Here is a 24,946-nt window from a genome sequence, read left to right as displayed (position 1 = left end):
GTTATGCACCTTTTCTAATAAGGGATCAAATTTTACACGTTATGCACCTTTTCTAATAAGGGATCAAAATTTACACACACACACACACACTAAATGTCAAAATGTACTCGCTGATTCATTACACTACATCGGCTGTGGATGTCACGTGAATTGTTCATTTGATATGTGTATTCGAAATGATTTTCTAAAAAGTACTCAGCACTCTTTATTTACTGTAATTAGTCACATATATTACTGTAATTAATAGCTTCTACAGTTGTACTTGAAGTGAGAATCACATATACGCTTCTACGAACTTAAAACACTAACCGATTAACTTTTATTCGTATGATAAATTTTATACAGAAACTATTCATCTTCCATCACTCTCTCAAATAAGAGTTTTGTTCGATAAAATAGTGTGGTTGGAGAATTGTTATTACGTACAATTACAGAAAGGTCTATCTGTGCTCTGCCCACCACAGATTCTCGAGAACTTGGTTTTAGTGTTATAAGCCAGGGTAGGGTTCTACTTGTCATGACTAGGTGATTAGAGCACTTGACTCGTAATTTGAGGGTCAATAGTTCGAATCCCTATCACACCAAACATGCTCGCCCTTTCAGCCGTGGGGACGTTATAATGTGATGGTCAACCCCACTATTTGTTGGTAAAAGAGTAGCCCAAGAATTGGCGGTGGGTGGTGATGACTAGCTGTGTTCCCTCTAGTCTCACACTGCTAAATTAGAGGCGGCTATAGCAGATAGCCCTCGTGTAGCTTTGCGTGAAATTCAAAAACAAACAAACAGTAGAGTTCGACAATAATATATATGATAACTGAGCTTTGTGAAGGTAATATATTCGCTGGTTTTGAAAGTCCAATGGCTATAAACTCATTATTTTTAAGAAGAAAAATCCACGAAAAAAATAAATATTTGAAATAAAATAAATTAACATATCTCTTCCTAATAGTTTAGGAGTGACAAATGTTGTCTTATTTGAACAAATATTTAGTACCACATACACTAAAAGTCGTCTGAAAAGTAAACGGAATTTTCAAAATCGAAATAAATAAATATTATAGGTGAATCACAATACAAGGAATGGTGCACGTGTAAGCGTGCCAGGACTGTGAATTTGACAATTCCTCGTTTGTACCCCGTTTTCCAAAACAAAAAACAACTTACTCTTCGTTTTGGGTTTTAAGTATCCTATAAGGTTAATGGGGAAATACCAGGAAAAAGTTGACGGTGGTGGATGCTGCTAATTAGGCTCCTTATGTCTAGTTTATCGATTCAAAAGTATGGATAACTTGTACAAATAACCCATTGTGTATTGTTATACCGAAAGTTTGAAAACAAACAAGACAGTAGTTTTAGGAGCCGATAATATCAGAACTTTTCTGGGGGGAAAAGTTCTAGAAATGGGAGTTTCTGCATAAGGTATCATAGAAAATTAAACAAACTCAATACCCATTACACACGTATTTGTGTTTCGTTTTTTTTTTCTCATAAATTGTTTTAAAAAATTCATACTCTGAATACACCTTTCGCTCCCGTGTTGTACATTTAGGCTTCACTTGAAAAGAACATTGACTATGTATCGACGTTTCAATTGAATCTAAGATGGCCACCACGTTTTGTAAAGTGAAACGAAATGTCTCATTTAAGTGCTGAGAGTAAGATAAGCTTGAAATTTCGTAAGAGTGTTTGACACTTACTGCTCTTTGGCCTAGAAAACTATCGTTATTTTCGAGTGGGAACGTCTGGTTTTACAGTTAAAACGGTATCTTCTGTCTGACATATCGGATATTTATCACTTAAGTTAGCGTTAACACGTACATAAAGAATTAAACTTGTTCTATGAATAACACGTGATGAAACGGTTAAGAGTATTTTCCACACACCTACTGTATACTTTATATTTTTATTAAAGTTTCCTGGTTCTCAATCAATATTATACAGATTAAGAGCACAAATTTTAATTATATTCGAGTAGGTTATGTAACAAAAGTTAGAATGCAGACTACAATCTAATAAACTGAAAAGTTGTGTCACCCTTTGCTTGTGAACTGTTATTTATCCAGTTGATCATAAAAAGAAAATAATAAAAGCGTTCTTTACATATGTCTATACATATTGAGCCATACCAGTGTAGTAATAATCCAGTATCAATGAAAACTTTCTGTCTGTCTGTGGACACATCTTTTTTCTAAACGAGTTGACCGATCCAGACCAACCATGGCATGCTCGTTTAAACGTAAACTGGTTTCTTATTAAACTTTCTCATATACTGAAAAATAAAAAAAATATGCTGAAAATAATCGCAGATACTTTTCTCATTTCTAGCCAATTTCTGTTTCAATGTTTTTCAGAGAAAGAAAGCGTGCAGTCTCCTTAAAATAACCCATAAAACATTTAAAGTGATTAGAAGAACTTCAGAAATAAAGTGCATTACGGACTTGGAATTTACTAAAGGCAGAACTGATGTGAAACTGCATACCTATTTAATTATGAATACCTGTCAGTATCCTGTGCTTTATGATAATGCGTATTTAACAACAGAAGCCATTTCTGAAGAGTAAAAACAATATATATGGCTACCATCCAGGATTTTCTTGTAAATAACTTCGCATTTCACTTTTAAAGTTACTCAGAGTAGGCTGAAATGTTTCCTTGGAGAAAACCTCCTACACAAGACATTGCAATTAAAAATATATTATTTCTTAAGTTATATCGTAAATTGTCATTGTTTTTTTTCTTTTACGATACCTACTGTTACTTCAGTCTTGCTCAAACCTCGTACGTCAAGTCCTTAGAAGTTCCACTGTACATGATTTTGGTTGATTATGTCGATAGATAGGATATTGCGCATCTGTAAATGTGTTTGGTAGATAGATGGGTGAAACATCTTAGATTTATAAGTATGTTTGGTACGTTATATCGACTTTTAGAATACATTATACTAGAAATTTGGTTCGTGAGTATATTGGTGAAATATCTTGCATACATAAGCATGTTTGTTAGGTAAAATAGACAGATGTAATACTTACACCAGTAACAGGGTTTGATAGTTAGGTATATCAAACACCTTACACTCTTACACCCGATACTGAATTGTTTATGTACATGATTAAAATATATCACACCCGATATGTCTGGTTTGTAAGTACTTGAACTATCTTACACCTGAAGCTGAGTTTGTTACATAGATTTATGACATATCTTACATCTGGGACTGTTAGATAGATTGATGGTATGTCTTACACCTTGAGCTGAGTTTGTTAGATAAATTGTTTATATACCTTACGCTTGCGGCTGAGTTTGTTAGATAGTTTGATCACATACCTTAAATCTGGTGCTCAGTTTCTTAGATAGATTGTTTATATATCTTACTCTTAAAACTGAGTTTCTTAGGTAGATTGTTTACATAAATTTTACTCTTAGGTCTAAGTTTCTTCAATAGATTGTTTGCATATCTTACTCCCAACGCGGAGTTTCTTAGGTAGATTGTTTGCATATTTTACACCTGGAGCTATGTTTTTAGATAAATTGTTTACATATTTTACATATGGGGCTGAGTTTATTAGGTTTTTTTTTACATATCTCACATTTAGGTTTGAATTTCGTAGATAGATTACTTACACATCTTACATCTGGGGCTCCCAATTTATTGAGATTACCATTAACCTTCCGGAAAAAAGTTGTTTTGTTTATGAAGGTGTAGATTGTGAAAGGTTAATCAAAGTTTAAACCTTTACACTCGACAGAAAACAACATATTTGGCTGAACTGTAACGATAAGAGCAAACATCTTCACAATGTGTTTAGCATTATTGAGCAATTTTCCGCTCAAGATCTCATTTGGTGTTGACATCCTTGACGATTTTATTTGCCTACTTATAAATAATTTTCCTTTAAATGCATAGATCATGGGTCGCTCATGTGACACCAATTATTGGCAGTTATTTCGGTTGCGCTGTTAATTCGTTGTTGCCTCAGAGGGCGAGGACAGTATTCATTCCTTGCATGCGATTGGTAGTTATTGCTTGAAGCACCAACCTTTCCCCTAAGGCGCTTGGCACCTTCAAAAGGTGACCCCATGAAGAGGTTGGGATTCTAGACATCGGTTATAAGGCGACGATTTTTGTTGTTGTTGTTATTGTGCTGTTGGGTTTTTTATTTTATTTTTTTATTTTTTTTGCTACCTGGAGCCAAGTTTTGTCAAGGCCATATGCGTCTTGCTCTAACATGCCTTTGAAGAGAGTTGCTCAATTTGCAAGTGCAAATTGCATCAAACCTTGATAAGGTAATCAACTGTTTCAGAATAGAATTACGCACTGCTAAGAAGCACATGGATGACAAAAGCAGTAATTTGTTCAAACCCAATCACTAACAATGAGTAGGTGATTAAAAAAATTCCGATATATGTATGGTTTAGTCATTATGATATTTTTAAATTCGGTGTATATCTCACAAAAATGAGTTTTGTGTTAGAAGAATTTATAAAATTTAATTTGCTGATTTTTCAGTCCAAACTGACCCACATATATTATAAGACGATGGAAAATCACACAGAAATTGATGGCTGTAAAAGATTCTCTCTCCAAATTCATAAAGCTACCCACTGTTTTGTTACAACAAAAAGTTTTCTGTCATCAAGAAAAACGTGTATCAAATGCTGTGATCGAATTAACTTGTTTCTCCTGTTTTTGCTTTAAGTGATTTTTTTTAAAGATTACGTTCGTGTATACTTGAGCCGTATTTGTTTAAGTAGCAATGATAGTATAAACTAGCCTGGAGTCTAGGCTCATTTATACGGTTGGTACAAATTTAATCTTGAGTTAACCGTTGTGTTTGGAATAAAAAAGAAATTATACAATAGGCCTTGAGTCGTTCGTGCTTTGTATTTTTTATCTTTTTTTTTTTTTACACGAACCTTTTAAACCAGCGATGAGAGTAGTTTCTTCTCTTAACGACCTTGAGAAAAATGTGATGATTGGTTCCATGAATTGTAGAGTTTCTTCTAGCTTCTAATCTTTATGGCATCTAAAAGTAATAAATTGTAGTTTGGTTTTTTCTTCTTTCTTCTCCACATTACTGTGTTGTCGCATCGTGTAGATAATATACTGCAGCTTTGAACCTGTCGATATTTGTTAAATTAAAATAGCCTCTCCTTCACTTTTATTCGCCATTACTGATCTGATAAACATACACAAAGCTGATGAATTTGATAAGATTTTATTTTTATACCGATTATCCTACTGAATTGAGAGTTGAAAAAGATATAGAACTAATGGAACAATCCTTTTTTTTTTATTTGAATAAATTTGTGTGTGAGCGTGCACGACTAAATGACATGGTCCGCGACTAAAAGAAAGACTTGTAATATCTCGTACATGTTAGCGTTTGGTCAGTTAAAACGAGAGTGTAAGTTCTTTGATATAAAATTCGCATAATTGTAATGTTGTAGCGATTTATCTCAGAGATCGTGTTATGCAATCGCAGTAGGATTATTTGTGGTTAGAAATCATCTCTGATGATAATTACGTGCTAAGTGTAATGAAAAGTAACTGGGTATTTTAAGCTATTTCAGAGTCTTATCTTTATTATTTAAACTGTATAAGCAGAACATAAATTTAGTCAGGGACTCTGCCACTAAGAGAGACAAAAGCCATGTGTCTGTTACCTATTGTGGCGTGGATTGTCGTGTGATAGAACATGGTATTTAAGATTTAGCGAGTTGGGTTCGAATTTGTGCGACAACACGAAATATTCCTCACGGTTTAAACTGTGGATCCGAGTAACAATCAATCCAGTGTCGTGGGTGGTAGGTTGTAGGGTGCTGCTGTCTGGTGTCCTCTCTGGTCAGTGGCTCAAAATGAAAGACTGTGTCAGATGGTTTTGTTACTTAATTTACTGAATGGGTTAGAAGTTTGAGTTCGCTGTTTATTTGTTTCAGAGTTTCGCGATTCTAATCCAATCTAGTCATTCTTACAACACATCCACAGAATATTTGGAGAACATAACATGAACATTAAACCCGAGTAATAATTATCTGGACACGCTAACCACTAGTACCAGTTTCAACGCTGCAAGACTTTTGCATTACAAAGTGGGCCTGGCATGGCCTAGCGCGTTAAGGCGTGCGCTTCGTAATCTGAGGGTCGCGGGTTTGCGCCCGAGTCGTGCCAAACATGCTCGCCCTCCCAGCCGTGGGGGGCGTTATAATGTGACGGTCAATCCCACTATTCGTTGGTAAAAGAGTAGCCCAAGAGTTGGCGGTGGGTGGTGATGACTAGCTGCCTTCCCTCTAGTCTTACACTGCTAAATTAGGGGCGGCTAGCACAGATAGCCCTCGAGTAGCTTTGTGCGAAATTCCAAAAACAACAACAACAACATTACAAAGCATCTTTTAGTTTAGAAATTTTCAGAAGCTCTTTTAATAATAATTTATTTTCATAAAATATGAAACTTCGCCTGAACCTTAAACATATTTTTCTTAAAGTAAAGTGATTCTCTGTAAGTATTTGAAATTTCCGAGATAAAACAGAAAGTATTTCTACCTCGTATTCACTGCACGTTCTTTATTGTTTCCGTTAAGACTTTTTATTGATTCTAAATAAACTACGAAGAATAATACGAAATATTTCCTTTACTCGAGTTCATTTACATACGGTTAGTATGTATGAACTTGTACTTATGCAAGAATCAAGGAGAATTCAAACAAATCAGACGAGAAAATTTATTACACTACTTCTACAACTGCGCCACCTCGTGAACATTCTAAGGAGACCTATGCAGAGGCCAGCGGGCCACCCTGGGTTCTTGAGACGGAGGTCTCAGAGTAATGGAACATTTAGAAGTACTTGTTTGTCCTTTGCCTAGCCACCGCATGGGGGTCTAGTTATTAAGGATAGAAAAGTATATAATTTACTTCCATTAACACAAACTAGCCTTTACTGGAGGTGCTATAGCTTGCTCCGAACAAGAAAACTGCCGAAGGCGGTAGCTCACCACAGCACCCCCCGTAGACCGGCCCCTCGCTCTGACCCACAGGTGTAAATTACACCGGCGACGACTGCCTCTAGCTAACTGAGGCCTAACCTGGGACTGCCAACAGATCATCCGTCGGACACGAAACAAGCAAGCGCAGTTTTTGTTTCGGCTTTTGGCAGTCTGGCAGCTAGCTAGCTAGGCCTGAAGGGGTTGTAAGGGTTACGGAAGTTGAGCTAACGTCCTTGCTGGAAGGCAACTATTCGTTTAGTGTTAAAGCTGTTAGGATGGAGGTTTCGGTTTCATAAGTAATTCGTGACATCACTTAGTATAGCATTAAAATAGTTTCTTTCATCGTGATTTTTAATAATTCAAAATAATATCTTGATTGTTTTTATTTGTTTAACATGTCTTAAATAATCTAATGTTTACAATTAATCTGTCTATTTAGAAAAGCAAGAGAAAAGAAGTTTGCATAGCGCGTTTTAATATGAAAAGTAGCAGTTTATAAACTTATAATAAAATGTCGTGAATGGTATTAACAACATTTGTTTTCCAAAATCAGACACCACTTTATTTTCATTTTCAATGAATATACATTTCAATGATAAACAAGGTTAAACGCAATCATTCTGACGCAATAATTCAGTAAAAGAGAATAATCATCATGATTTGTCAGCCAAATAATAATATTCTGCCACAATGTATTGCTCCGCTCAAAACTTAGTTCCCTTGAGATCACTATGATAAAAACGTGGTTAGAAACTTTGTTTCAAATTTTGGGGGCGGTACAGACTTTATTAAATGTAATATAGCAAACCTAGATTTGAAAAAAAAAAATCTCCATTCTAATTCAAATATGGCGTGAGAAGCTAAAATCTAAATAAACACATATTTGTGTTTGATTCGAAGTACGTGGAAAATAATGAAACTTATGGGTAATATAAGATATAGGATGGTTATTTTATAACAGAAAAAAAAAACCTACCGGAATTAAGAAAATAATTGTTGAGGTTCTAATAGAGAATTTTAAGAACCATATTGGAAAGTAATGGCTGACGTTAAAAATAGGTTCTCATTGTAATAGACGTTAATTAGGGGAAATACAAATCGATAAACATCTGTATAAATATAATCCATGTTATGTAAGTACCTCTAAAATTGGAAAATAATCGTCCTGATGATTAGGGCAGCCGACTCACAATTAATGATTCAAATCTCATCTCAGAGTATGATCTTTCTTTCAGTAGTGGGGGCGTTATAACGTAACGGTCGATATCACTACTAGGTTATAGTAGCCTAAGAATTGGCGGTGAGAGGAGTTCAATACCTGCCTTCCCTCCATTCTATAACTCTTAAATTATTGGCAGTTTAAGCAGATAGCTAGCCCTCGAGTAGTATTTTGCGAAATTCAACAAACAAATACATAAAATAAATAAACAAACTCCAGTCTATCACTTCTAAGTTAGAGACTTCTAGCTTAGATAACCATCGAGTAGGTTTGTGGGAAATTCAACAAACAAGTACGATAACAACCAAAAGAAAATCGGAGAAAATTATATATGCAATCTAAAATTGAAATAGAGCAAAATGAGAAGTTATGCAGTTGTGTGTTTTAATATAGGGTATATAATTAGAGGGTAGGTGGGATTGTTAATGCTTTGTTAATGGAACTTAATTAACTTGAACCATTTCCATTTATATTTTTTTTCTGTTTTTAAAGTGTACTGTGTTTCACGTCGATAATGAAACAGTTAACTTCAATAACCCGTCTATAGTCTGTGTACTCTAACAAGTTAAACTAAGAGTCAAAATGTGGCTCGTCCCTAGTGACTTAATCCTGAATTTAAATAAATATGATTCGCGTCCCCTTGTGGTAAGATGTGGGTTGTACTTTACAGACTTGGTTTATTTGTAATAATGACAGATAAATTCCACTATTTGACCAGGCGATAGTAGTCTTACAATTTCAAATTAGAGACGGTTATCCGTAGACACGAGTTGTGTAGCTTTGCACAAAATTATTGAAAATAGTGTAAAAATAACCGATATGTGTATGTATATACATATATGTATGTATGTGTGTACATGTACGTATATATGTTTTTGCATTGTACTATTTACACTGTTTGCTGCATCTGTCATACACGGTGTATGGAAGCCCTGCTTTCAGAGTTACAAGTTTTCAGATTTACCCGGGGAGCTAAAATAAACGAAATCCGTCATCAATGAAACATGTAGCTTAAATTATATATATAGAAAATAGTTTAGTAATTCAACCCTTACAGATATTCATCAGGGTCGAGAAGTTAAAGGATTAGAATCGAAACTATATTGTACCGGACGCAAGATTGCCGAGTACCATCATAAATCATTGAATTTTCCCCCTTGTATTAATACGCCAATGATTTAAAATCCATTAAAGAGAGGATGAACATTATTAATAAGATTTTGTTCATTTGTTTGTTTTGGAATTTCGCGCAAAGCTACACGAGGGCTATATGCGCTAGCCGTCCCTAATTTAGCAGTGTAAATCTAGATGGAAGGCAGCTTAGTTATCACCATCCCTGCTAATTCTTGGGCTACTCTTTTACCAACGAATAGTGGGATTGACTGTCACATTATAACGCCTTTACGATAGAGAGGGCGAGCATGTTTGTTGCGACGGGAATTCGAACCCTTGACCCTCAGATTAGGAGTCGAACACCTTAACCCACCTGATCATGCCGGGTCCATATTAATAAGATACATACTATCTAAAGACGAAAAGCTGTTTGACTGTTAGACTTATATCACGGCCTTACCAGGCATGGTCAAGTGGTTAGGGCGCTCGACTCGCAACCTGAAGGTCGCTGGTTTGAATCCCCGTTACATCAAACACCTTTTAAGTCGTGGGAGCGTTATAATGTGACGGCCAATCTCACTGTTCGTTGATGAAAGAGTATCCCAAAAGTTGGCGGTGAGTAGTGATGACTAGCTGTCTTTCCTCTAATCTTACACTGCTAAATTATGGACAGCTAGCGAAGATAGCCCTCGTGTAGCTTTGCACGAAAATTAAAACAAACATTGTGGCCGTTGCGGAACCGATTGACACGTAACCTGTACCTCGAAATTTATAATACGGTTCACTGCCCTTACCATTATTATTAATAATTTGTAAAGTCATAGAGTTGACTAAGTAGGATTATGTCTTTAAGAATCAGTTTTATTGCATATTTTAATCTATAAAGATTTATCAAGAAGAAATTTCAACCATAATTGATAACTATACAGAAGTCAAAATGCTGATCGTACAATAATTAAAGGAAATGACCAAATATAAAAAAAATATTTTCATGAAGTATTGTTATTTTAGAAAACATGTTTAGAACAAAGATATAATTCAGATTGTTATTTAAAATTGGTAATTTAGTTTTTCCATCACAATCAATTGTATAGGGTCAAATAATACACAATCAATTGTATGAGGTCAAATAATACTGACAATATATACAATATAATCGCCACGATTGTCTCCAGTATGTCATTTGGTGTTTCAAACATGGAAATCACCTTAAACACACATGAACTAAACGCATAAGTAAAACACTTCATATCCTTAATTTAGGACTGCTGACTAGATGAGAAAAACTAATCAACGGTGTCCTCCGCCTATACGACTGCATTATTTAAATAATTGGATTGATTGTCACAGTTATGTGTGTGTTTTCTTATAGCGAAACCACATCGAGCTATCTGCTGAGCCCACCGAGGGGAATCGAACCCCTGATTTTAGCGTTGTGAATTTTAGACTTACCGCTGTACTAGGAAGTACGGAGCGTGTTCAGAAAATCTCATCTCGAGCCTTGATCCTTTTGAAGTGTAGCCCAATACAGTTTTCAATAGATTTACCTGGTCTTCTTGAATACTGTCTCTTGGGATTAAAACGTTACGGACTCTCTATATATTTTATTTACAATTGAAGTTAAACACTTTGTTTATTTTAACAGAAAAAATAATTCAGTGGATAAATATGCAAGTAATTTATAAAATTAAATATAATAATTACATCAATTACCAGATGTAACAGGATTTTAAAAGTAGTAACTTGCAATTATTTTGTAATTAATTTTGTTTCGTATTTTAAATAGTTATTTAGAATAAATAAAGTTGTTTACGAAAAAATACATTTTGCTACAGAAAGAATTTTTGTGAAATATTATTACTAACCTTTATAATAATGAACTTGGTTTAAGTTTTAAGAGTAGTGTATCCATAGTTCAGATATTTATCGATGACTGATCAAAATATGTTCATGAAACTGTAAATAACATTGCCATTTTGCAACTTGACCATGAGTGAGTCATCTCAACTAGAGATTGGTTTGCGTTGAATTTCGCACTGCGTTACACGAGGACTATCTGCGCTAACCGTCACTAATTTAGCAGTGTGTGTGAGTGTGTGTTTTCTTATAGCAAAGCCACATCGGGCTGTCTGATGAGTTAATTTAGTAGTGGTAAATTTAAGGGAAAGCAGTTGTAAATGTCACCCACTATCAATTCTTGAACTACTGGCCCGACATGGTCAGATGGTTAGGGCGATCGACTTGTAAGCTGAGGGTCGTGTGTTCGAATCCCCGTCACACCAAACATCTTCGCTCTTTCAGTCATAGGGCGTTATAATATGACGGTCAATCCCGTTATTCGTTGGTAAAAGAGTAGCCCAAGAATTAGCGGGGATGGTGATAACTAGCTGCCTTCCATCTAGTTTTACACTGCTAAATTAGGGATGCCTAGCACAGATAGCCCTCGTGTAGCTTTGGGCAAATTTCTAAAACAAACAAATAAACATTTCTTAAACCATAATTTTGAGCTATTTTTTATCAACAAATAGTGTGATTGACCTAACATTATAACGTCCTCACAACTGAAAGAGTGAGCGTTTAGGGGTTACGGGTATTCAAACCTGCGACCATCAGATCTCAATTCGAGCGCTCTAACCATAAGGCCTAACTAGGGATTGATCATATAAAATCTTAAGTATACCTCATATAATTTTCTGTGTTTTACTCACACATATACGAAACTTAACGGAATATTCCTTGCACCATTTGCACATGCGAGCGATTATGAAGATTTACTAGCAAAAATTATTACAATAGAAGTTGGAGATTAGATTAGGTACCCAAAAGAAGTTCCTTAGATCCTAAATTCGATAGTGCACTTAGATTAACTATGTTTATATACCTTCAAAGAATTAGTAACAACAAATAACCGAACAAAACCAGTGTTTCAGAATAAATGTTGATTAAACTTCATAAGTCCTCCGCTGGTACGACGGTAAGTCTACGGATTTACAACACTAAAATCAGGGGTTCGATTCCCTTCGATGGACTCATCAGATAGCCCAAATGTGGGTTTGCTATGAGAAAACAAACACACTTCATAAAAATAATTTGAAGGTGATTTTCTCTAATGATTTTAAGTAAAATAACTTAGGAGTATTAAAACAAATTACCAAATTATCATAACAAAATATCGACTAGTTTATTTTTCTGTTACTCTTCCTTTTTGAATCAAAATTATAATTTTTTAGTATCTGTACAAAGTATAATTTGAACAGTTCAGATATACATGAGTTACGTACTGTATCCTTATAGAAAGTATCAGTTGGAAACCTCTGATGTATGGGGCTTAACCCAATACATCAATGATGCCTCAAGAGCGACAGTTACTAAACATTTATTTAAATGTTATATATTTAGGAGTTCAGTGTTTATTGCTGGACCTGTACACTAACACTATGGTGCCATTTTTGTCACCGGTGGCGCCACTTGTGCTTTTGAAAAGATGGTCTGCAAGTTTGAGGCGTCAGCTTTGTTTGTTTTTCTATTCCCTTGGTTTCCCTCTCAATGAGAGTGCTTGTGTATTTCAGTATTTGTAAAACTCGAAAGTGGGTTGAAGCTTCTGCAAACTGACGTGATGAAGGAGACAGAACAGGAGAAAGGTGAGAAAGAACAGTGATATAACAAACATTAACAATGCGTGTCTTCCACTATCCTGAACTCTTTATTATACATTAACATAAGGAGCCATATTCACACTTCATATAACAGATATAAGATGTTCAAAAATGTATTCACAGTGACTCAAAAAAAGTTTCTTATTTGTTAGATTTTTCACAGAAATATTTTTTAAGTTTTCCCTTTAAAATATAAACATTATTCCAAAGACATGCTTAGATTAGAAAACTCATTTTTTATTAAAGAGCTAAGAACTAAATACTGAACACACTTTTTACATGTTAGTATGGTAAAGAAGTTTCATTGCGTTTAGAAGCACGTATAGCTGATTTCTTTTTATGTAGCTTTTCGTATAATGAAAGGTTTAATAAAGATTCTAATTAGCTGGTAACTATTGTTTATACCTAATTTATTTGTGTAAAACTAGCTGTCATTTTCATGGTAATAAAGTTCTTTGAGTGCAGTCCAAATTATTTACCTGGTTATAACGTTAATCAGAAAAACCAATCACAGGTAACCTTACATATTCATCTTTACTTTTCCTACAGTAACATACAAAATATCGTGGATAGTTGTTGGGTGAGCGTGCGAAAAGTTTGTGCAAATGGTTGAGTACGTTACATGAAAATAGTTTTGAATATCCAAACTGGCAAGTGACGTCACAATCACAGCTAATACAAAGACATGGAATGATATTTATTAAAAATACACTTCAGTGATGTTTGGCACTATTTAAGTAGAGTGATGTCACCGAAAACTGATTGCTTTTTATGCAGAGTACTCAATAACCTTTTCCTACACTAAATATTCATGCACTCTGATATCAAGATGTGTTTAAATCGAGGATTTAGAAATGTTAAGACGTGAATGTCTCGTGATGAACGATCATAGGTAAATTGCACAGTAACTGCTTAATTGAGAATTATAATTGTAGAGAAAGCCTTGGAGGAATAGTTAATGTAGAAGAAAGCTGTATGATCTTTTATAACCCTTTATCGTCTCCACCTATATATTTACAACAATTGCGATTATTAGAAAAATCCTTCTATAGATGATAACAGTTAATATAACATATTATCATATCCTGTGTTATGTGACAATTTCTATCATACTGCAACTAATAAATTTAATTCAACTATACAAGCTGTTCCTTGTAATCCGTGTCATTAAAAACAAAGAAATAAGGATTGACATGGGGTACCAAACCATCCTAAAAGAGACCTGCAATTAGTCGCACCCTTGTGGTGATAAGGAAAATGCGGCAGTTTATAGTAGGTGAGAATACACGAACACAAAGGACAATGGCAAAAGCCTTCCACGTGCCTTAAGCAATAGCACGCAACATAATCAAGAAGGATCTCCATTTGGGAAAGAGACACAAATCTCGTGTACACAGGCTGCTTCCATAAGATATCCGTTCAATCGTCGCATACCTTAACAGCTGGAGAATAAAACAAGTATATCTCCTGTTTCACACACAGACGTATCGCCAAGACGCCAAAAGCAGATCTTACAGATTTCTGTGCGATGTGCCTGTAAAAATGGGTGCTGGAAAACTCTTATCGTCGAACATTAGCTAGGTTATGGAAAGCATGCAGGAATAATTGATGCATTTTGGACATGACAATCTTACAACAGAGTTCTTTACAATATAAACTATACTACAATTTAACTATCAAACTGAACGATTGTCTGCTAAAGTATAATCTGACGTGGCGCATTGAACTTTAATGACTTGAGGAGCAATAAAAATCGTTTTAATATGACGTATTTAAGCCTACTACAAAAGACCAACAACCATTTTTTAAACTGCTCTAAGTTCATTCACTAACTATCCAGTTCACATGTTAACTAAAATACGTGCACTGTGGAACAGAGATTTGTAAAAAAACAAAACAAAAACGTATGTATTATTTTTGTTGTTGTTGTTTTTAGTTTCTTTGGCACTTTAGGCAAACATTTTGTTTCTGTAGGGTTTTTTAGAAATTATTCACCTTTAACGATATTACTGCATCCTTTCTGTGCGGCGAATTAAAAATTACGAGTATATGTTTTATTTCATTGTCCCATAAATATTCTGAGAAGTATCAATTCCAAATAATCAGGTTTTAACTGAGTTTTTCGTATGATTACGTTTGGTGTTAAAAATATTCACTGGTGAATAAACCATTTCTTTTATGTTAAGCAGAATGGACTATCTGTGCTCTGCCCATCAAGGGTATCGAAACCCGGTTTCTAGCGATGTAAGTCCGCAGATATATCGTTCTTCCACTGGGGTGAGACAAATCATTTTTGTTTAGATTTTTTTCATTTTTTAAAATATGAAACGGGTTTTTAAGAAGATTGTGTAGGTTTTTCTTATAGCAAAGCCACATCGGGCTATCTGCTGTGTCCACTGAGAGGAATCGAACCCTTGATTTTAGCGTTGTAAATCCGTAGACTTACAACTGTCGTAGCAGGGGGCAACAGAGAAGAAAAGAAAAGAAAAACGTGTCATAATACTGACTTCAGAAGAACGTGTCATAATACTGACTTCAGAAGAACGCGTCATAATATTGACTTCAGAAACACAATGCTTCCATGCTATTTTGAGTAATTTTTAAACTTGCTTATAAACATGTTTTGAAGATGTGATGTTTTTCTGTGAGTTGATGGATCAATCAGAGGTACCCTTCTGTGTATTTTAACGTCTGCGTATGTTTATTATTGTTGAGAACTTTGAGACAGAATACAATATACGGTGCTCAACATTTTTTTGATAAAAAGAAACGTCATAGGCTTAAGCTACTTTCGAAAGTCAAAATTTTAAATTCTTTCATTGAGTAAAAGAGCATCGCTTCAAAATCAGAAGGACATTGCATGGCCTGATAGTTAGGGCACTGGACTCGCAATCTGTGGATCTGGGGATAGAAACCTCACACCGTATATATTTGTTCTTTCAGCCGCAGAGGCATTACAATATTACGATGAATCTCGCTATTAGTTGATGAAACGTGATCCAACAGTTGATTATGGGTTGTGTTGACTAGTTGCTTTCACCTTAGTCTATTGCTTGAAAATTATTGAAGACAAGCGCAAACAGTCCTCGAGCATCTTGGCCCGAAAAAAAAAAATCAACACAACAAACCACTGAAATAAGAAAATAAATCAGCATTTTTTAGTACCTTTTCTTTCCACTGTGGCTCAACTGCAAATCTGAGCGCTAATAATACTAAACATAAAGCTTCGATACTCGCTTTGGGAACAGCACAAAGACAGCCCATTGAGAAAGGTTTATTGAACGAATAAACAATTGATCAATATCTTGAAAAAAATTATAATTATATTTTATATTGACAGCTTGTTTTTCTAAGTTTAGCACAAAGCTACACAAGGGGCTAGCCGTGCTCTGTCCACCAGAGGTATCGAAACCCGGTATCTAACGTTGTAGTTTCGCAGACATGTCACTGTGCCATTGGCGGGCATATAAACATCTCTTCTCACTGAAACGCTCACTGCTAGAAACCGTGTTTCGATACCCGCGGTGGTATGCAGAACTCAGATAGACCTTTGTGTGGCTTTGTGCTTAATTCAAAACAAAACAAAACTCAGTGAAACAATATATACAAGCTATAAGAATAATCGTCTGCTACACACACGATAAATATCACTAACTTTGAAATGGTGACTATTTTCTTGTTACTCGGAATTGCATATGTTAGTCTTAATTTACTTTTTATGCGACTGATTACCTAAAGGGTCCTTTAATGTACCCACAAATTTTATGTCTTTTTTTTTTATATTTGCATTGTGTCTCTGAAAACATTTATAAACCAATTTTGGTAATGAAACCCGTAATAGGGAATACAGACGAGCCTTAAGTATGCCATTACAAAAGCGTTTGTTATTCTTTTACGAAGCATTGTTAGTCGATGCTCAGTTGATTGGATTCGGCTCTTTATGGCTGGGCTTGAGTGTTTCACTCAATAATCACAGCTTTGACGCTACCTTCTCACACACCTGGCCGAGCGGGAATTCCATCGTTTCTATTACGAACTGGTGAGAGAATCCTGCACGTGCGGAAACACAGCCAATAGCGAATATGAATAACGACCTGCGTCAACGATCGTACAGGTGTTGTCTCGAAAAGAGTAGAAGACAGTATATTGTCCAACAGAGTCAGGATTGTAAACCCTATAATTAGCCCATTATTGCCATATTAAGGAGTTGGTTTAGGGTTGCCCGAGGGGGCTTTAGTAAGCAACAACCTTTCTAAACTTCAATAAGAAATATTATTGCTAATACACTTGCTCACTGGTCACCGTTTCTCCTCAGTAACTCATAAATATAGTGGCCTTGGAATGGTTTTATTTTTTCTCTGCCTAAAACTACAAACTTTACTTTGAATAATAAGGACGATGTATAGAGTGTATAAAAAATTAGAATATAGTAAAACATTTTCTACATCTTTAAAACATTTTTAAAAGTACTTTTATACGTCCTTGTTGCACAACTGAAGTGACACTTTCAGTAGAGCAGTACTTGAATGTAACAACTAATGTACGATATAAAGTACGTTACAAATGGCTCTAGGAAAAATCCTGAATATTTTATTAGTCATTCGATTGGTTAATGATTTAAATAAAATAAAAAAGTTTTAAAATGAATGGACAGTAGAAAATATTTATATTTTTGTATACACTATGACTGGCATGGTCTAATGGTTAGAGCACTCGAGTTCAAATCCCGTCACAAGACATGCTAACTCATTATATTGTTACAATGTTATGGTCAATCTCACTATTCTTTGTTAAAGAATAGTGAGAGAATTAGTGTTGGTAGCGTTCAACATCCACCTTCCCTCACATTAAAAGTAGGGTCGAATGGTGAAAATATTCCTCAAGTAGGTTTTCACGAATTTCAACAAATTCACAAAAGAGAATAATATAATATAGTGCTAAATCAGTTGAGAGGGAAACGAAATATTTATCTAAATGTATATCAACACATGATGCGTGGGATAATGCATGTGATGATTTTGGGGTTTAAGAAAATCCACTTGCTGATGTTGCATGTACAAAGTAACCTCTCATCTCATAGTTATTTATTGTGTACACTTGGCTAAAAATTTACGTTTCTCGAAACGTTTTTTTTTCTTTCTGTGATTACACCGAGAACTGCTCCAGCGAAACATGCTTGGATTCGTTATATAGAAAGCTTAGCACGCGGTCAGAACAAGCTGTTCGCGGGGGCCTAGAGTCCCTGCTGCTCTTTCATTATAGCCCTGCCATTTGTCTGTTCTGCACCCCTGGGCGTCAAGGCTACAAGGTGCTTCTCATTGATTTTCAGAGTTCCTTGTAATACCTGGCCATGAGAAGTTTCCAGATTGTGGCCTGCTCACCCCCCTAGTGCTGCCTGTGTATACGCCCAGCACCCATTGACAACCCGAGCGGCCCACACCTAACATCCATCCATAAATTATTGGACAATAGGACCGAAAGTGTATACACACACACAGAGAGAAGGAAGTATTTGGTATGTCAAAGCTTCCAACTTCTTGTAAGATGAAAGATTTCTTTTCAACGGTGTTGCTTTTTTTCTTTCATGTCACTAGGACTGAGGTGTCATCTTATTGTGAGAAGCCTGTTGGCGTATCCACTATGCAACTCACAACAGACATGTGCACCCATAACTTCCATGATGTCTTTCAACGACAAACATTGTCATGGTCAGGCGGAGCCTTTGATTCTAGCTAATATATTCTTCGCACATCCAGAAAACCTCAAGTTAAACTAGGGGTTATTATGGTGAACTAGTTAATACAAAATATCCAACACAAATATCTTATTAATTAATAGCATGTTATTTCATAAAGAGAACTAGTACAGTGTGCTTTTAATTTGTCATTTTATTTCAGTGCAGTTTTCTTCCCAGTTTTCAGTGTATGGGTTTTACCCCCTTCTCTTTTTTTAACAAACGTTTTTCTTTTATTACAAAATGCTCATTTTTTAGATTGGCCTTTCAATCACAAAATACGAATGAAAATGAAATAATGACTCATTATATTTATTATAACGTTGAAATGTCATAGTTAACCTGTTACTAATGTGAATATAAAAACAATAGTTGTGAAGCATATTGTTGATGAACTAGCGGTTTATCAAGTAGCATTCGTGTTAAACCCCTAATTTAACAGTCTTAAACAAAAGATAACATATTTACTATACATTAATACATATTTTACTTAAATAATTCATAAAAGGGAATCGAATGACATTGAAATGTCATTTTGTGCCACCATGTTATTTTGGTTTAAAATTCCATCAAAGTCGGCCAGACGAAATGTCAGTGTTGAATACGAGTTGGAATTATTTTCCCTTATTTTGTATGTAAAAGAGACTAAGGGGCGTGTTTGAATTGTATACCAAGCTAAACCAGTATTTTTCTTATGATAATATAACGACCCAGCACTCGACTTGTAATCCTAGGGTTGTGAGTTCGAATCCCTGTCACACCAAATATGCTCGCCCTTTCAGCTATGGGGGCATTATAAGTGACGGTCAATTCCACTATACGTTGGTGAAAAAGTAATCCAAGAGTTGGCGGTGGGTGGTTATGACTAACTGCCTTCCCTCTAGTCTTACACTGCAAAATTAGGGACAGCTAACGCAGATAGCACTCGTGTAGCTTTGCGAGAAATTCATGAAAACAAACAAACAATAATAATATGGTTGTTTAAAAACTCCTCTGTAAATAAACACCCAGGATTCGTAGTTGAAAATGCGCTTCATTAATTAATTAAGAGTTATTTCAGGTTCACACCTGACGGTGACCGAAGAAGGTCGAAACGTTGTTTGCTCCTCTACATAAAAAAATTTTCTCAACCCATAGCAGCTGTTTTTACATATATAGGTTTATCTTTAACCCACCATGAAAGCATTGTTAAAGTTTAGATTCATGACGGTTATTTAGTACTAGAATAACAATGTACTTTGCATTAAAATATCGCCTTTGTTTGTACTGTCAGAGAGGTCATTACTATACGCCGTACGTATGTATAGTTCATTTGAAGTCAGTCATGTTAGGTTGAGACACCTGGTGGCTGTTAATCTACAATACATGTATTTTAAAATTTTCAATTTTAGGTTTGTTTCTCTGTCCCCCCGCTAGTAGAGCGAGAAGTATATCGATTTACAATGCTAAAATGAGGGGTGCGATTTCCCTTGGTGGGCTCAGCAGATAGTTCAATGTGGCTTTGCTCTCAGAAAAACACACATACACATTTTTGTTTCTCCCGCTATGATAATTTTCTCCATCAGTGCTATCAAACTGAAATAATGTCGTTATTTATTACGATATTTCGTCAATATATTTATAAGTACTTACCATACAATATGTGAAGGTTGTTTTAAGACTTTTTTCAAGCTTAAGACTACAACTTTTCTTTTTTGAATATTACTTAAAGCTAACCAAAGGACATCTGTACTAGCAGTCTCTGATTTAGAGTTGGTAGATTAGATGAAAGGCTGCTAGTTATTATCTTCCACCGCCAGCTCTCTTGAGCTACTCTTTTCCAACGAAAAGTGGGATTTACAGTAATGGTAAGCGTGTTCGATGATGAAATTTGAACCCACGACCAACAGTTTGGGATACAAGCTCCTTAAAATTGAAGCCATGCTAAACCCTGCTTAAGAAACAATCTGAATTATTGTCAGCTTGTTGATGTCGTTGTTATTATTTGTTCATATATTCCAACAAAGCTGTGCAAGAGCTATCTACAGTCACTGTACCTAATTTTGAACTCATAGGTTAGAAGGAGTAAGTCACTCATCAGTCCCATCATCCGTTCTTGGGCTATACTCTGATAGAATACTGGGTTTTGACTGTTTATCTTATAACGCATCCACAACCCCAAATAGTAGAGCGCGATATTTTATATTAATGAAATGCGAACCATAGACCCTTATATTCACTTCCTGCACGCTAAAAACTAGACCTTTCTAAATAATAATTTTAATATTACTTCTGAGAACGGAATACTTTTACTGAAACAGATTACTGACACTTGATTCAACAATAATAAAAAGGTTTGAATAATAACCACGCATAGCCAAGTTCTTTACTTTGTTACCACGAGTTAAATTTCTAGTATGCATAGACTGAAAAACATACAAAACTGTATTTTCATTGACTAAAAACTTCTAAGTGCCTTGTGGAATCCTCACAACCTTTAATTTTGAAATGTCAGGGTGTTTTCCATTTTTAATAATGAAGCTCGTGTTGTTTTTTCAAGTTTGTTTGTTAAATAGAAATACAAGTCGGTAGTCAAAAAATAATATTTTAATATTTATTCAGTATGGATCTAAAAACACATGTGTTTAGGTCATTTCGGTCCTTTTATCACTGACAGTCGTGTATATCTTATTTAATTGTTGAACTATTTTTGACCACCCTGTACAATAAAAATAAAAAGATAAAATTTAAAAGAGCTAAGTACACAACGCCTGTAATAAATTTTTAATGGGAATATTTATGCTATGTGGTTATTTCTATTTTATCACCTGAGATATAAAAGCAACCTTTCTTTAGAGTTCTGGATGTTTCTCAGCAGAAGGTAAGTTCTGAAATAAAGATGCATGAAGGAAATAGAACTGTTTCTCATGTGTTCAAGCAAGTTAGATTAATCTAACGTTTCAAAGATTAATCGTTTGATATATGGCTTCAAGACACGTAATCAAATAATGTAAAAGAAGCGCCATTACTGCTAAGCTTTCGCTTGTAGGCCAGTTGTCACGACTTCACAAACTACACATAGTTTTTACCATTGCACAAAGCAAAACACAATTATAAAAAAAAAGGATAAAGGAAACAGACAGCCGCACTGATAAAAGTTTGTTCACGTGTATTTTGAGTGTGAAACATGTTATCGCAGGTGTAAAAAAAACCAAGATGACTGCTTACAGGTATAGTTCGGTTGTCTATAAAACAGTCCAAGTTCAGAAACTTTTAAGTAAAGACAGAACAAGGTTTCAAAATTTGAAAATTGGGAAACATGAAGTAAAACATTTTGAAAGATTTTACTAGGGATCAGAACTACGGAGAATAAAAATATTTAAAATACGGAATGTCCGGAAATTATAGCTGACATTTTTAAGATATAAATATGATTTTATTAACTTCCAGACGCTTTGTGCATTCATTTAAAAAGGGAAGAGAAAATAAAATTATGTTAAATCTATTACGGAGAAAATTACAATAAAAATTTTAATATAAGCAATTAATTCAAAAGTATTTTGTTAGCACAGGTAATTTAGGATGGCGTAACGACATTGTTGAATTTATTGAAAGGCAATCATAATGATTTGTATACATATCAAAAATGAAGTTTACCTAAACAGAAAGTTTCATTTATTGGATTCAGGTTATGATGCCAGACATTATTGTTTTGTTGGCAACGTGAAAGTCAAATGCTGTAATAACCAGTGATGTCGAGAAAACCCACTTGTAGAAAAAATAAATATGTAACACGTAATTTCACAATAGAAAAAAATGAAACATTGAGCTTTTGATAAGGATGGATACGTTCATATAATGTTGAATATATGGGACGGTGCTAATATTGACTACATCTCGGTTATATTTGATTTCCCTACAAAATCTTGACAAAGAGTGTACTGTGTTTGTGATGTATAAAAGAGAGATTGCAGAACATAATGTGTAACAATCATGAATCTTTGTTCTGCTTTACATCTTTGTAATGCCTGTGTTTCCTTCATTCACAATTGTTCTTTAGGTAAGAATGACACAGTTATTGATTGGTCTTGTTGGATCCACCAAGGGAACAGTGGAATGTCTGCGGACTTACGACATTAAAAATCGGGTTTCAATACCCGTAGTGGGCAGAGTACAGGTGGCCAGTTATGTAGCTTTGTGCTTAATTCCAAGCAAACAAACAAGATTTTGTTAGCAAGATATGAGGGAAATTAATTACTTACTTTCATGACAACAAGGGCGTTAACCATCACAGTGCACCAGCTTTTCTCCGTGTAATGGCATAATCTGGTAGCGACGGGAAATATGGTCTGTTTAGTCAAAAGGTATTAAATTTTTCAAGTTATAGCTGTAACATAAAACTACAAAACCTAGTGACAAATACGTTTTAACATAGAATATTAGCAACAGTACTAGTAACCAAATGTCTCTTTGTAGATGTTACGATATATGACTATTACTAGTTTTATGTAAGAAAAGAGGGTGTTACGTTATGAATTTCTTGGAACATAACCGCTTCAACACATTTATGACAAAAGGAAAACCCGAAACAAGTGTAATTATTTTTAGTAGATTTTTATCAAGGATCCCGACACGTGTTATGTTTCAAAGCTTTAAAAGACCGTGTCCATTTCAATACTACGCATGTCAATTCATATTTTGATATTCTTAGTAGAAGCTTGACCAGTTTCCACCCCAGGTGTAAAGGCCCATTGCCCTCAATAACGCTAAACGCCAATCATTGGCTTATCCTGAATGGTAACTAACAGGATAGGACTCGAACTATTCGAGAGCACTGGCTTGTAAAATGGCTGAAATTAGCGGTTCTCACGGAACAATAGCTCAGAGTACGTGTCGGCTTTGTCGGCATCGTGGTTCTCAGGTGTGATATAAAGGGATTATAGAAAGGAGGGTTCGTTGTTGGCTAGTGGGCACGACAAGTCATTCTGTTAAACCATCAACAAAACATAGCTATCAAAACATTTATTGTACAGAGAATTGAAACTGGTTAGGCCTTCGTGTTGGGTCTCCATGGGAACAAGATTATACTGAAGTCCATAATCCTGATCTGCTACAGACCTTCTAACAACTTGGCCAAATTCAAACAACGGTTGAATTATCTCAACAGTCTTTGGCAAATATTCACTAGACTCGCAATTTTAGAAAACTGACGCGTTTTCTAAGCTTTTGATTTAGCGACCATATAATGATCCATTATCGTGGGTTGACGTTAGCATTTCTACTCTAACTTTATTATTGATCTTTAGAAATTATTACTTTCTTTAAGTAACGATCTTTGTCATAAATTGTAGAAGTTGACCAGAAAAGATGTTTTTTGAAATTGTACTGGAGTTCTAACTAGAACTGTATACTAACTAAACTAAATATTCGTTAAGGTATCGGACCTGTTTTTCAGCACGTCCATCAAAGGTTAATTCTTGTACAATAAGTTATTACGAAATGAATGAACTCACGAATGTACACACACTATAAAGAATATTCGTTTAACGTTGATATCGTTGTAGAGTTCTTATTATAGAAATTAATATCATAGGAAACTGAAAAAAGATGACAGTATATGTTGCTATTATACTTCGTCACTCATGCATCCAGGAAAAACATGATTCAGTCAGCCACAGAAGCGACATGAAAAGAATATTTATATATAGACTAAGATTTTGTTTCTTTCAATTTCAAACTGCTAGTTCACTACAAAATATAACCTGTATTTTATAAACCGGCATCCGTAACAACACTTAACATAAATGTAATTGCATCAACTTCCTTAATCCAGCCAAACCCGGAGTGTGGCTGTGATGTATACACTTTCTTTTACGTTCTGTTTGAACACCCCTTGAGGTCGTAGCAGTTACTGGAAACATTTCCAATTACCAGGATGATGTGGTAAATATCCGATGTCGTACTCCTCATCAAGAAGATTAACCAGAGTAACATATATACTATATTATTTGACAGCTTAAAACAGGAAATATATAATTATAAGAATAATTACTAAATGGATAATTAAAAATATTAAGCTCGTAATAATTTTATCTGTCCCATTCTAGAATATGTGTGTAAAAGTTAAATTATTACGGTAAATTGTGAATGCCACAATAAGTTGGACTGATGGTAAAGTCCCCGATTAAAAAGTCAAATTCGTGAAGAAGGTACTTTTGTATTTCGCGTTTGAAAATACAAACATTTATACTTGATATAAAAC

General features: G+C 34.9%; 1 protein-coding gene across 1 annotated transcript in view; it reads left to right on the top strand.

Annotated features, from left to right (window-relative positions):
* LOC143225097 (sonic hedgehog protein-like) overlaps positions 1 to 24,946 on the top strand; it is a 91,669-nt gene that overhangs the window by 28,058 nt on the left and 38,665 nt on the right. The window lies entirely within an intron of this gene.

Source organism: Tachypleus tridentatus, chromosome 9, assembly GCF_004210375.1.
Source record: "Tachypleus tridentatus isolate NWPU-2018 chromosome 9, ASM421037v1, whole genome shotgun sequence".
Lineage (NCBI taxonomy): Eukaryota > Metazoa > Arthropoda > Merostomata > Xiphosura > Limulidae > Tachypleus > Tachypleus tridentatus.
The sequence above is the reverse complement of the archived record's forward strand: the minus strand, read 5'-3'. Positions and strand labels throughout refer to the sequence as shown.